Here is a 13,484-nt window from a genome sequence, read left to right as displayed (position 1 = left end):
GAAAGCAAGCAACCCTGCCCACTCCTCACGCAGTTGCAAATGAGCCGACGATAGGGCCAGTAGTACAAGATCGGTGCCAAGGCCAGTGTAAAGGGCCCGCGGGAGCTGAACTGAGTTGTCTAAGCCGGAACTGGAGCACGGAAATCAGGTAGTCATTTTCGACTCAACCGAAGGCTTTCGCCGTGCCTATGCCGAAGAACACTATGGTGACCCGTTTGGCGCAGGCATACTCAAACACATCCCTGGGAATGTCAGAGAGGCGAACACCGATCATTGGGACACAAAAAGGGACTGGTAGGCGCTAAGAAATTCTTGCAAGTACACTCGTAACCTACGGACGAGCCACCTGGCAACAAGATCATAATCATGCTAAGGAGTGGCTCGACACGACGAGTGGCTCGACAGCGCTATACCCTCATTCGGTATCAAAATTATGAAGCCGACATTGAACGAGACTTGTTTGGCTCCGCTTTAGAGAAAGAAATTCACTAGCCCAATCAACAGAGAACCAAGGACGCCAAAAAATGTGGCATAAAACCAGAAACCAGCCCGTGAGAACATGGTGTGGTCGACTGGTTCATGGCACCAATGGCAACCTTTACCTTCTCTAAGCTTTTTTCATTCAATAAGCAAAGCGTAGACATCTTTGGCGAGCTGAGGAAGAGCCCCATAACAAGCTGATAGCTCCTTAAAAACCCTCCTCCTGATCGAGGATGTGCGACAAAAAGAGGGCGTAAAACTTCCAGTTAAAGAACCATGTATGTCAGTGATCGAAAGGCGCGGTTCCACCCGTTAACATGACTGTTTTCATGCCAGTTCGCGTGTCAGTGCGCTGGCTTATAGAAGGGCGTGTACGACCTCCATGGCATCTTCAAGCAGCAAATGGGAGACTTCGCTAAGAGACATCCGCGAGTTGACTACGACAGGGCGGTGATAGCTCAAGCGAAACCTCGAGTCGTACCATCGAATTGCGAACATGATCACACCGCCAGCTCTCGATACTAATGCGGCACAGAGCACCGTTCAGCGTAGTCACGCGAACATTCCACGCCGTTTGCGCACGCACAATGTCGCGCCAGGGTATTTTGAGCGCGTCCAAGGCAGCAGGCGTTATGACACCAACACCAGCCATAGACGAGCACAATTCTCCGCATATAACAGCTTGCCGCTGATCATCACGTAGCATGGCTGCATCCATGCGCCACATCAGGCGCTGTTCACATGGGTATGGACTGCCTGTAGGGTAACCACTACTGGGAAGAGACAACATAGCTTGAGGCTGGATGCAAACTGCAGTACCTGACACTGCTACAAGTCATGTGCCAAAGGGGACGGAACTATGCGCGTTCTAGCCGGCTCGCGCTCTGGCTCCGGACTCGCGTTGCTTTGAAGTGTTCTGTGTGTAGCACGACCCACGCTAAGCGCAATGATCGCGCATGCTTCCCATGCTCTTTAGCATGATAGTTGGAACCACCATTTACAGGTGCCCTGATGTCACGTTGTGTGTTAACAATACAGTTAAAGCCTCTGTGGAGATGAACCACAGACACACTCGTTGTCAGGTCAACACAAATATATTTGTCAGGACCCGCCAAGCCAGGCATGAACAGGGCAGCGAACCGCCAGCATTCAGTCCTGCTGCCACTGCAAACGAACTTCGCGTGCTTGGCAGGCGTGCTGAGACTGTCATCTAATTTTACGGCGGAACCACGATGACATGCCACAGGTCCATCCTCTAGCGATAAACGAATGCCAGATGGGGCAAGCGGACGCTGTGGCTGCAAATCGTACGCGGCGAGAAATGGAACGATCGGGATGGGTTGCAGCGACACAGCGATGATCTCTGATTCCAGGTGGACAGGTGCGAGACGATCTACAGATATCGTGTCCTCTTGGTTGTTGATGCGCAGTAGAAAGTTCTTAGGAGCATGCCTATGTACTTGGAACGGACCATCATATGGTGGCGGTTAGAGTGGACGTACGGCGTCATGGCGAACAAACACGTGAGTGCACCGCTGAAGGTCGGGGGAACGTGGAGGTGACGAGAATACTGGTACTGCCATGGTAGCACACAGTGCTCATAGAAGTACGTAAACCAGGCATAATGTGTTACGTCAGCAGGCTTGTGTGACGAAGGCTCGAAGAACGTGCCAGGGTCAGAAGAGAGGTTCCAAACGTCAGCTCTGCTGCACAAGTAGAAGAGTCACTGTCAAGTGCAGGGCGGAGACCAAGCAGGACGAAAGGTATGCGCTCAATCCATGGCGCCTGAAAAGCGGACACTATAAGTGGAGCTTTTAACTGCTGGTGAAAGCACTCAATGATACGGTTGAAAATCGGGTAGGTAAGGACTCTAAATGTGATTAACGTCGAGTACCATAGATAGGTTGGCAAATAATGCCGAGTCAAATTGACGACCAAGATCAGTCGTAATGGTGTATGTTATCATCAAGCAATAACGGATTGCGCGACGCATTCTTGCCACATTTGCAGGCATGAAACGGACGCGCGACGAAAACGGACCAAGAATGTTGAGGGTAGAGATTTTGTATTTTTTTATTTTTGTCTTGGGAAAACATTTCTTCTTCGTCTCATAGCTACGCCTCTTCACGACGTACTTGCGGCCACCCGAGGTCTCGTTTTGGCTGTCGTAGTGTTTCTTTCGCAACAAAAGTGCATGCAGCTCCGTCTTTACAGGTATGACGCGAAAGTGTAGCCTGTCAGCCCTCATACAAAGATCCACTTTAACAAAGTCGTATGAACGTACTTGATTGGTCGTAATGGTTCAAGGGACACCGTAGCGGCTTATCCGGAGTGTGTTGAGCGCTCTTGCGATCGACTCCGCCGTTAGGTCCAGAAGGGGCATTGCTTCAGGCAATCTCATGGACGTGTAAGGCGGGTTAGGAAGGTAACGATGGTTCCCGCGGGGAGGAAGGGGACTGACAATGGCGATGTGCAGATGGCTGAAGAGGCGTCCGGAGACGGGAAGGATCCAGAGGAGTCATAGTGTGTGGGTGCACTTTGCTTTCCTGACAGCTGAGGCACGAGCTCGACCAGCGGCGAACGTCGACGTTGATGCGAGGCCAGATGTAACGACCCGTGACGAGGCGCTAAGTTGCGCGGATGCCAGGATGGGCCAAAGAATGGAGGGCATCAGAGTCGGTTTGGCGGTAAGATGGATGCACGTCGGTGCGAGGGCGACTGGTCCACGTATCATTGACGAGAGGAACTGCGCAGTCAGGAAACAAGACATCCTCCAGCACCATAGAGGTGTCGCGCGTGCGCAGCCGTTGCAGCTCAGCATCGGCTCGCTTAGCAGCAGCCATAGCCGTGAAGTCGATATTTGCCCGTTCATTGCCCGACGCCTTGACTTCAGGCCAGAAAGAGCATCGGCAACTATGTTCGACTTGCCGCTGACGTGCCGAATGTCGCAGGTAAACTCGGAAATGTAGGCGTGTTGCCTGATTTCGAGTGGAGTGCAGGAGGAACGGCTGGATGTCAGCGAAGATGTCAGAGGTTTGTGGTCAGTCAGAATAAGAAACGTGCGTCATTCTACAAAAAGGCTGAAGTGTTTCACGGCTGAATATATTACAGCAATTCTCGGACGAAGGTGCTCTAGTTTCGCTCAGGCGCGCGCGCTTATTGGAAAAGAAGGCGATTGGCCGCCAAACAGCAGCCATGAACTGCTACAAGACCGCGCCGAGAGCAGTGCCCGATGCATCAACCATGACGGACGTGGGCGCGTCGCATTTGGGAAAAACTAGGACCATGGCGCCGGCGATGGCAGCTTTGATGCCGCTAAATGCACGCTCAGCTGTATCGCTCCAAGCGACAAGAGTTATCGGCTTGCTGTGGCCCGAGAGAAGATCTTGAAGAGACGAAGTAGTGCAACGCAGTGAGTAATGAAGCGCCGATAGTAACTGGCGAGGCCACGACATTCGCGCAGTTCAAGGGTGGTGGTGGGCCGGGGAAACTTTCTTATGGTTGTGACGCGACCCGGTAACGGGCGGATGCCATGGGCATTGACGCGTTGGCCGAAACGTCCTCCTCTGCAACGCCAAACTCGCTTTTCGGTCAATTGGCCACAAGACCAAAGCGGCTATGCCTTGCGAGGAATTGGCGCAAATGGAGCTTGTGGGCCTTTTGCCGTTGGGCTGAAGACGAGAATATCATCAAGATAGGCAAAGCAGCACGTCAAAGTGCGTAGAAATTCATAAACAAAGCGCTGAAAAGTCTGGGCCGCATTGCGATAACCGAAAGGCATCCTCAGATATCACAAAAGATGCAATAATGGCGGTCTTCGGGATATCCGACGGCTACACTGGAGTCTGGTGATATGCCTTCACGAGATCAACGTTGCTGAAGACTGTGCAGCCATCAAGGGCTGATGTAAATTTCCTGGATATCTGGAATCGAGTAGCGATCAGGGACTGTGGCCTTGTTGAGAGCCCTGTAATCACCGCACGGACACCAGTCGCCGTTCGTTTTGGGCACCATGTGGAGGAGTGATGCTCAAGTACTGGAGGAGGGACGGATGAAGCCAACTCAAGCATACGCTCAAACTTTTTTGTGTCAGCGAGGCGATCTGGTGTGAGGCAACGAGCGCGAGGCGACGAGCGCGAGCAAACACGGGAGGCCTCAGTTCAGTTCAGTCGTGTCCGAATCTTCGTTACCTTATGGACGATATCCCGTCACGCTTTCCGCTCTCTCACTATCTTCGTAACATCACATAACTTCACCTGCCCCGCCTCGAGGATGCCATCTAACCATAGCGTTCGCTGCCTACCCCTTCTCCGGTGACCCTCAACCTTTCCCAACATCAAAGCTTTCTCCAGCGACTCCTCTCTGCTCATCAGGCGACCAAAGCAGCTGAGCTTTAACTTTAGAATTTGACCCTCCAATGAGCAGTCAGGGTTTATGGTCGACAATGTCGACTGATTTGATCTTCTGGCAGTACAAGGAACTCTCAAGAGTCTCCGCCAACACCACAATTGAAACGCATCAATTCTTCGGCGGTCAGCATTCTTCACACTCCAACTCTCGCATCCATACATCACAACTGGAAATACCCTAGCACGAGTTATACGTATCTTGGTTGGCAGTCTAATGTCTCTGCTCTGTACTAGGCGGTCAAGGCTAGTCATGGCTCTCTTTCCCACAAGCAGGCGTCTCGGAGGAGCCGGAGAGGTGGATCGCGGCAAGATACGCTTTGGAAGACTAGGCTCGTTTCAGAATCCAGTATGAGGTTTTGCCGCATGTCAACTAAGAGCCTGTAGTGCATATGAGTATCAAATAGTAATGTCTTTACTGTCAACTAGGATCATCGGAATTCGGCGCCGACGATTGAGGAGCGACGTCTGCGATGACAAATACCCAGAAAAAGGTACGGCGGAGTCCGATGTCAAGAGTGACAGTCTTCTGGCAGTATGTCCGTATGATCGTTCCGTTGACTGCGATCAGTGGTAAAAAGTCTGAGGCGTCGCTCAGCCAACGTAGGAGGAAGAATACAGATACCGGCACCAGTGTCGATTAGGCAGCGGACTTTCGTTATACGGTTGATGATATGGAAGAGGCGGCTGGATCGTGGGCCGACAACACCGGTCGCCTTCAGTGTTGGGCCGGACCATTTCGCGCGAAAGAACAGGGCTGGCGGCATTGACGTATGTGAGAGCCGTAGCGGCGACGGTACCAGCAAAAGCTCATGGAGGACGGAGGGTGGTGGCCAGGAGTACTGTGGCTAGTACGCCGAGGTGGAAATTAGGAACGCGGCCGGCGAGCGTGAAGGACTGCAACTTCAGCTGTAAGCCGCGCTACTGGCCTAGTCAGCTCCTTATTAGCATCGGTGATGCGGGCATAGCAATCGTCAGCAGCTGCGCTGGGCAACTGAGGGCAAGAGGGCGATGAATTGTTTTCAAGGCGGGTATACCGGCGTCCATGACCTTATCTGCCAGAGCAGCGAGGGATTCCAGTGTCTGAGATAGAGACACACTCAAGATCATGCACACCTGCGGTGGTAGGCGCTACAGGAAGACTTCCCGCAGTAGTGCACTGCCGTATGAAGCAGCAGTCTCCGCACAGGCCGGTCATGAGACGCAACAGCTCTGTAGGCTTGCGATCTCTGAGCTCTTTTAAAGTAAAAAGCTGCTGCAGGGGACGCGGCTCCGTTTCATAAGTTTGCGGGATGAGCGTCGTCCGAAGATGATCGTAAAGGCGATCGGCAAGCAGAGAGCGCAGGACGTTGCGAACAATCGACGCAGTAGCAGGCGTGAGCGCGCCAATGATGTGGTCGAACATTGTCACCTCCAAAGTGACGCGGTGCCGGCGGAAAAAGGCCTTGATGGTGGGGAACCGAAGTTGCGATTCAGATGACCAGAAGTCAGGGAGTTTGAGAGCGGAGACGGGGGCTCATGATAAGGCACCGTGTGAGAAGACGGAGACACTACAAGAGTGGGGGAATTTGTGGCTATGGCTTACACGACGGAACGTAGGCGGGGTTTTCTAGATCCGGGCACTGGTTGGCCTAGCGAATCGGCTGGTGCAAGCACAGCGCTGGAGCAAAGAGCGAAGACGCGAAGTCCAGATTCACCAAATTTTAGAGATGAATTAATCTCAGGTACACTCTTTGTTGGTTCTCCAGAAATCTATTTGACAGGACCCGCATATCCAAACATGAGCGCGAGAGGAAACCACCGGCATTCAGTCCTACTGCCATGAAGAACGAACTGTGCGTGCTTGACAGCCGTGCTGAAACTCTGTCTTCTTTTACGGCGGGACCACGGTGGCATGCCACAGCTCCAATAGGACGTGCAGCATGCCGTCATTGAAATGTGGCATCATAAAACTGAACATCTCGTTCCTGAAATAACTCGTTAGTGGCGAGTATAAGTTCACAAAGCGAATTCTGCGGCCATCTAGAAATATACCTGCTGCAATAACGAGCTCATAAATGCCTTATATGCGTGTGCACCCGCCCTTTATGCTGGCGTGAGGGAGGTCACGCTTACGCCATACAAACATGAGTCTTATAACAAAAAGGCATCTAATTATAACGACAATGAAAAAAAACGTCGTCAAGGGTGCAGAAGTTTCATTGGCGACAACCATGCCCATCATATGAAGCAAGCTGAAAAGATGTCATAAGTAGAAATACGATGCGCCAAAAATATGCTAAATGAAATATGAACAAACGAGAACGACTAGCTCGCTGAAATGTCTTCCAGCCACATCCGTAGGCATGACCACACTCCGGCGTTGTGGATATGCTTTAGGAATAGACGTTCTGTGCTGCCACCTCAGCTGATGGCTGTGTAGCGACATGGTGGCGAGATCGCCAACTACTGCGGACCGCGAAGACTTCGGTACGGCGCACGAGTCTGCAAACACGATCAAACGCGAGCGCGTATTAGCTTCGCAGATCAACCACCGTTCGACGCTCGTAAGCAGTGCCGACGACACCGAGACAGCTGTCAGCTGTTAGAGATAAACGGCGGCTTCTGGTCGACGCCGGCTGGGCAGTGCCGAAGCCGCCAGTAAAAGACGAGGAAAAGGAGGATGCTACCACTGCGGTGGGTGAGCCTTAAAGGCGACGCCATGGCGGCTATAACTCGGCATACGAGAAATTCATCTCGGTGCCGTTTTGCGCCTGCCGCATCTTATTGCGAGACGCTTGCATTGGAAGATGAGCTGCTCTCTGTTGCGGAATGCTGTCGCTTGGCCTCATCCACCAACTGCGCTTTGGTATGACGCTGCCTGCCCTCGGACACTGCGGTTTCGCGCGGCCAGGTTGTCTTGTAGCCGCGATGAATTACATGAAGGCCTCCTTTCTCGGGAAGCCAGCCCGGGGCAGAAGACGCAGTAGTTCAGAAGGACCTCCAGGTTAGCAGCCTTCACTCGTGGGCGGGCGCCATCTGCTTATTATCACCGCGCGGTTCCTGGAAACTAACAGCTTGCGACGAGAAGGGTCGGTTCCCAGAGTCGAGCGCATTGAGAGAGGCTCACAGTCTGTGTGGGGGATAGACATTTCCGCTGCAGGCTCGTCATCGAAGGCTACCTCTGAGGACACCACTTCAGAGCCGGCCGCTAACGTTGTCGTTGTGGTCTGGTCGATGTTATTCTCTGCCTCTTTGCTCCTGGAGACCACCAGACCGCTCGGGAATCTAGGTCAGCTCGGGTTGCGCATCGGGCTCAGAGGACGTCTTGGCAGCCTTGTCAGTAGCTGCTGCCGCATACCAGTGCGACATGACGCAGTGTGCCATTGGTTGCAGCGCTGCCACCGCGCTTGCACGCAGTGGTACCTCGTGGCGTCACGCCCATAAGCGCTGCAACGACCGCAGCGGACCGCCGTACGTGCTGTGCCCAGGTGGCCTTCGGCAAAACACCTGGAGCACGCGCGTTTCATTCCCCAGTACTCGTGTATTACTGGATGGTCACCATCATGAAGTTGGGTGGGTGGGTGGCAGCCTCTTTAACTTCAGTAGCTGTATGCCGCTTCAGTAGCTGTATGCCGTTACTAACGCGGCTCCTGGACTGGAAGGTCACCACCGATGCCGACCGAACATTCCCGTGCCGGGAAATGGCCGCGGCGAGGGCCTCGTCGCTCGCCCACGGCGGACACAATAAACCGTCATGTAGACCACCGCAGCTCCCATCTGCTCTAGCGGAACCCCCTTTTCCGCTGGAAACAGGATGGACTCTGCCACCATATTGGTTTCCTACGCCAACCAAGGTGCTCCTGGTACTGCTGCCCCTCGACTTCGACAACCTCCTCGATGTTATTGTTACGACGTGTTTTTGTCGCAGTGGTGGAGGTATAGAGAAGCTAGAAGCTCAGGTAGTTAAATGGTGCGCGTCCGGCACGAGAGGTTTTACTGTCTTCATCCTTTTTGTCTGGTCCTCGTCTCTTATATTCATGAATGCTACACTTCCCCCGGACAACCTAAGCCTCCCGTGTGATATTAGTTATCGTTAGACGACCAATTGCGGTCGCATTGTTCCATAGTACGCGTCGGTTATGCGCTTGATGACAGCGTAAACTGTACCATAATGCGCCAAAATTTTCTGGGTCAAACCTTTCATCCGAAGAGGCCGCCAAAGCCACCTTGAATTTCCAGGGGCTTAACACACATGGAGATTCCGGCTGCCTATCGAGCTTTGGAACTCTCATACAATGCGACAATACTCAAACATTCGAGATGTCGAGCTTCATCGTCCAAAATAGTTTCGGCGGTGCCTGGTTTTTTATGAATGGAATAATGAAGAATGGCTTGTAAAGATAACCGAGGAGCATGGGCATAAAAAGAAAAACAGTCTGTAGCCGGACATTTATTTGTTTTAGTTATGAAGACCACCGTTAATAAAAGAAGTATGCTATCCATATCTTGTCGTTTGATGCGGTGTACGATGAGATCATGTTGACAAGAGTGCGGTGTTGGCGCTCCATAAAAATGTTGATTTGAGGGTGGTATGGTGTGGCGTTTTGAAAATGCGACGCGTAGAAACGAAAAAGCTCTTCCGAAACATCTGCCATGAACTGACGACATCAGTCGCTGATCCTTCGCTGAGCTCCATGGCTCAGGATGTCAGAGCGGAGCAAGAACAGGAGCAAGGAAGACTTTGGGAAGGAACTCGTAAGGTCCCTTCCGACATTCTCGAATGCACTACATAGTGGAACCACACGATGGAGCAAGCCCTGTGGCGGGGACATATGGCATTTGTGCCTCTGGCTCTAAGAGCAGCTTGCCATATATCGCTGCCATAGAGCAGCTTGCCATATATATATTGAGCTAGTCGGCAGAGTCATATTTAGTCATAGGAAGGACAAGAGGCGACTGTCTGCATCGACATGCTTGCGGAAACAGAGAAGTCTTACCTCTGCAGACGAAGGGCCCAAAGTGCCAGGTGACCAGACGGGTCACGAAGGTTGACGTGCCAGCATAAAATATGATGGACCATTCGACCATGAGAAAGCATCCATAGAGGTTGCACCGAAATCTGCACAGCGAAAACTACGGCCGGGCCCTCCTGCTTCATAATGGCAGAGTTAAGTCCAGGTTTTCTGAGGCAATGGGTGGCAGAAGCAATTACATGATCGCCGGTTTCCGAATATTACACAGGCACAGCACCGACGCCAATCCCACTGGAGTCCATGAGAACTTCCATTGGAGCGGAGGGGTTGAAGTCACGGAGAATTAGATTTGACGTAAGCATACACTTCAGCTGGAGAAAAGGCGCTGACAACCTGAGGTTCACTCGAAAGTGACGTCCTTTCTAAGAAGGGACATCAGACGGTAGGCGACGTCGGTGAATCGTGGGATCAACTGTCGAAAGAAAGAACATAGCGGGAAAAAATGGGGGCACTCGTTTTGAGTCTGGCGTCGCAGGAATGCAGCAACTGTCATAGTCTTCTCTAGACTGGGGCGAACGCTGTCGCGGTTGACGAGATCTTTGAGTATCAGCGCTTCACGTTTGCTGCTTATAATTCAGGATAGTAATTGCTAAAGCATCGATGCGAGGGTACGCCTATATTTACTCCGTTACGGCCCACGTGAAACACTTAGCCTTGGAAGTAGGTAGTGTCGCTGGTGGCCGCTCCATCACGCCTTCAGGGGCCCGAGTAGCCACGGCAAAGAGGCGCCCCCAGAAACTGGCGGCACCTCCGAGGACACGACAAAAAGCGTGCGGGCATCCACCTGACAGGATCCTGGTTTTGAAGCTCGCTAAGCCGAGGGGCCGCGTTTTAATGCAAAAATGCAATTAACGGCTTCATCAAGGCGAAACAATGTCGAGAAGGGCACCAGCGACTATGACAGGAATTCGCTTGAAGTATTTGTGTGAAACTGTAGTAACTGACGTAAAAAAAATATCAGATGAAGGGATACGTACTGTGAAAAACCGGTTTTATTTACTGCACCCAATGACGATATTGCGAACGGACAAGGTTCTAACTTTGGGATAGATTCTGCTGCTTACATCGTGAAGCCGTGGTCTGTAACTTGTTGCATAAATGGCGCCATCTGGCGCTTGCATTTGCCACTGAGTGTTTTGCACCAAGGGGGCAAATGCTGCCGTATACTCAACTTGTGCCTGGACAACCTATGTTGTCTTTTTGCTTCCGTCCTGTCCTTTCCGTGATTTCTTTAAGGCGCAAGCCTTTCTGGGCTCATGGAACAAAATCCCGTGCACGAGAGTTGTGAATTAGAGTATGCTGGATCGATTGATGAGATACATGCACTGATGTGTCAATTGCTTATAACGGATGTATGAGGATGGAAAATAGTTTTCAATCATTCTAATGACGTCATCTGAAAAATAAAAATCCTTTCTCCACCGGCAACCGAACCTCCATCTCTTGGATACCGAACGGACGGCCTCAAACAATGGCGCCACGCCCGGTATAGTGAAACGCTTTCATAATTCTCCTTATCTACTGTGGGGATTATAGTAGCGATGACAAAACTTCTGCAATTAGTGATAATAGCAACGATGGCAGTAGCGATGGTAATGACGGTGCATTTAGTCATTAAGATAATGAAACTAAGCGTGATGCAATGTGTGAAGCATAAACACTCCATCTTTTGTATTTCTGCAGTGTAGTTTCCATAGCGCTCGCGGACTTTTTTATGGCACTAAATATTCTCCCATTGAATATCTCACACATCAACTGCCAGCAGCTATGACCTCACAAAATGGCTCCGTTTTAGGCGGAATCTTCCATGAGTGCTGCTGCTGATCGCCGTGAACACGATCTCCTTAGTAAGCGGCTGAAGCAAGCATTGAGGAAAGACGAAGAGCAAGGGCAACGCCTTTAGTAGTGACAAGAAAGAGGTTTGAACCTCGGAGACCAACGCGAACAAGGATGCCTCTGGAATTAACGTTCAGATAGTCTACTTAGTTTGTCGCCGGTTAGCTAGAATTTGAACGTCTTCGCAATGTGCGGGCGAGAGCTGTCGACAGACGTTTAAATGAGTGCGCACTCGAGCACACCACAGGCACCTGACTCTCCCTCTTCATTTTTGACTTCTTTATTTCATATCAACGCCAAACATTTCCAGCGATTGCGAATCTTCAGGCGCGAACTAGTTGTGGTCGCACTTGTTGATAAGCCGTTTCAAGCCCCACCAGAGGTGCCTCTAGCATTGTTTGCCTCTTTATATTACACGTCAATTTAACGATACGAATTATTCCTGTTATTTCAGCTATGACATGCCGTTTCTCACTCTCCTGCCCACTATACAGCATAGAGCACAGGTGTGTCATTAAAGCTACCTTTTCTTCAAAAAGTTTAACCTGGGGAAAATGACATGCATCAACACGCATACATTCCTGCAGTGGATAGTCCAGGCGTAGCAAAGATTACACCGCCAATTTTTGATATCTGTCGCCGTGATGACCGGACAGTTGACTTTGCTCGTCCTGGCGCGCATTCTACATTTTGACAAAAACTCATTTATATCCTACTAGATGAAAAATGATAATTTCGTTGGTAGTATTAGATCAAACGACATTCATTCAAAACAGGTCACATGACGCCTCAGGCACACCAATCGACGTTGGGTGGTTTCTTTTATGAAGTCTGCTTTATTTGTGCCATTCGGCTGGGCGCAGTCTTCTCTATTTCGAACATCCAGTTGTCGAGTTGTTTTTATCCGTTGATCTGCATATTCGGTACCTTCCTTCTGAGCAGACGTGTCTACTCTCTTCTTCCGGACCTTCGCTACCTAGAGCTAACAGCTCTTCTCTTAAAAGTCTCTTCTCATTCACTTCAGACTAACCATTATAATTTGCCTGCCGATATTTCAATGAAAGTTTGCTATTTACCCCTCGATGCCCTCTAAAAACACCGCCATCAGGTAGATATATCAGTGAAAAATTTTCCTTAACCGTTATTCATACTTTTTTCAATTCAGCTAGCAGGATGCCTTCTATATACAAGCTGTAAGTATACCAGTATTGAAAGATCATTATTTCTTTTTATAGCATGTTTATAATTATGGGTGTAATATTTTATTTAAATGTGGCTATGAGGGTTTGTTGTACCACCATCATATATATATATATATATATATATATATATATATATATATATATATATATATATATATATATATATATATATATATATATATATTACTGATTTCAGAAATGGGTAAACGTTTATGACCGAGTATTTCATTGGGTTGTTGACATTTTGACCCAATGAAATACTCTGTCATAAACTATGCAGTCTACATATCAAGTAGCTGGTTACACTTGCTGCCATTCTATTGCGCTTACTTGGCTGACAGAGAAATATTGCAGATATATATATGTTTTTCCCCAGCTTTACAAATTTTGTACTTTTAAGCAGGATAGCCTGCACATCATTAGCCTAAGTTTGAGCTTGAAAAGGCTAAAGTGCTAATGCCATCAAACGAAAAAAAAAAAAACACGTGAACCTGAGAGCATCTATAGCGATGAAACATAATGCATATTTAATTAATCACTGAACT

At 50.0% G+C, this 13,484-nt stretch overlaps 1 protein-coding gene across 14 annotated transcripts in view; it reads left to right on the top strand.

Moving 5' to 3' along the window:
- LOC146174387 (A disintegrin and metalloproteinase with thrombospondin motifs like) overlaps nucleotides 1-13,484 on the top strand; it is a 119,796-nt gene that overhangs the window by 42,808 nt on the left and 63,504 nt on the right. Inside the window, exon 1 of one of the 14 annotated variants that reach the window (XM_084583190.1) lies at nucleotides 10,461-11,387. The exons of the other annotated variants lie outside the window; for them this stretch is intronic. The gene's annotated coding sequence lies outside the window, so the exon portion shown is untranslated. Of the gene's footprint in view, nucleotides 1-10,460; nucleotides 11,388-13,484 lie in introns of those variants that run through there. 14 annotated transcript variants of the gene reach the window in all.

Source organism: Amblyomma maculatum, chromosome 11, assembly GCF_055883805.1.
Source record: "Amblyomma maculatum isolate TAMU_Amacu chromosome 11, ASM5588380v1, whole genome shotgun sequence".
NCBI lineage: Eukaryota > Metazoa > Arthropoda > Arachnida > Ixodida > Ixodidae > Amblyomma > Amblyomma maculatum.
The sequence above is the reverse complement of the archived record's forward strand: the minus strand, read 5'-3'. Positions and strand labels throughout refer to the sequence as shown.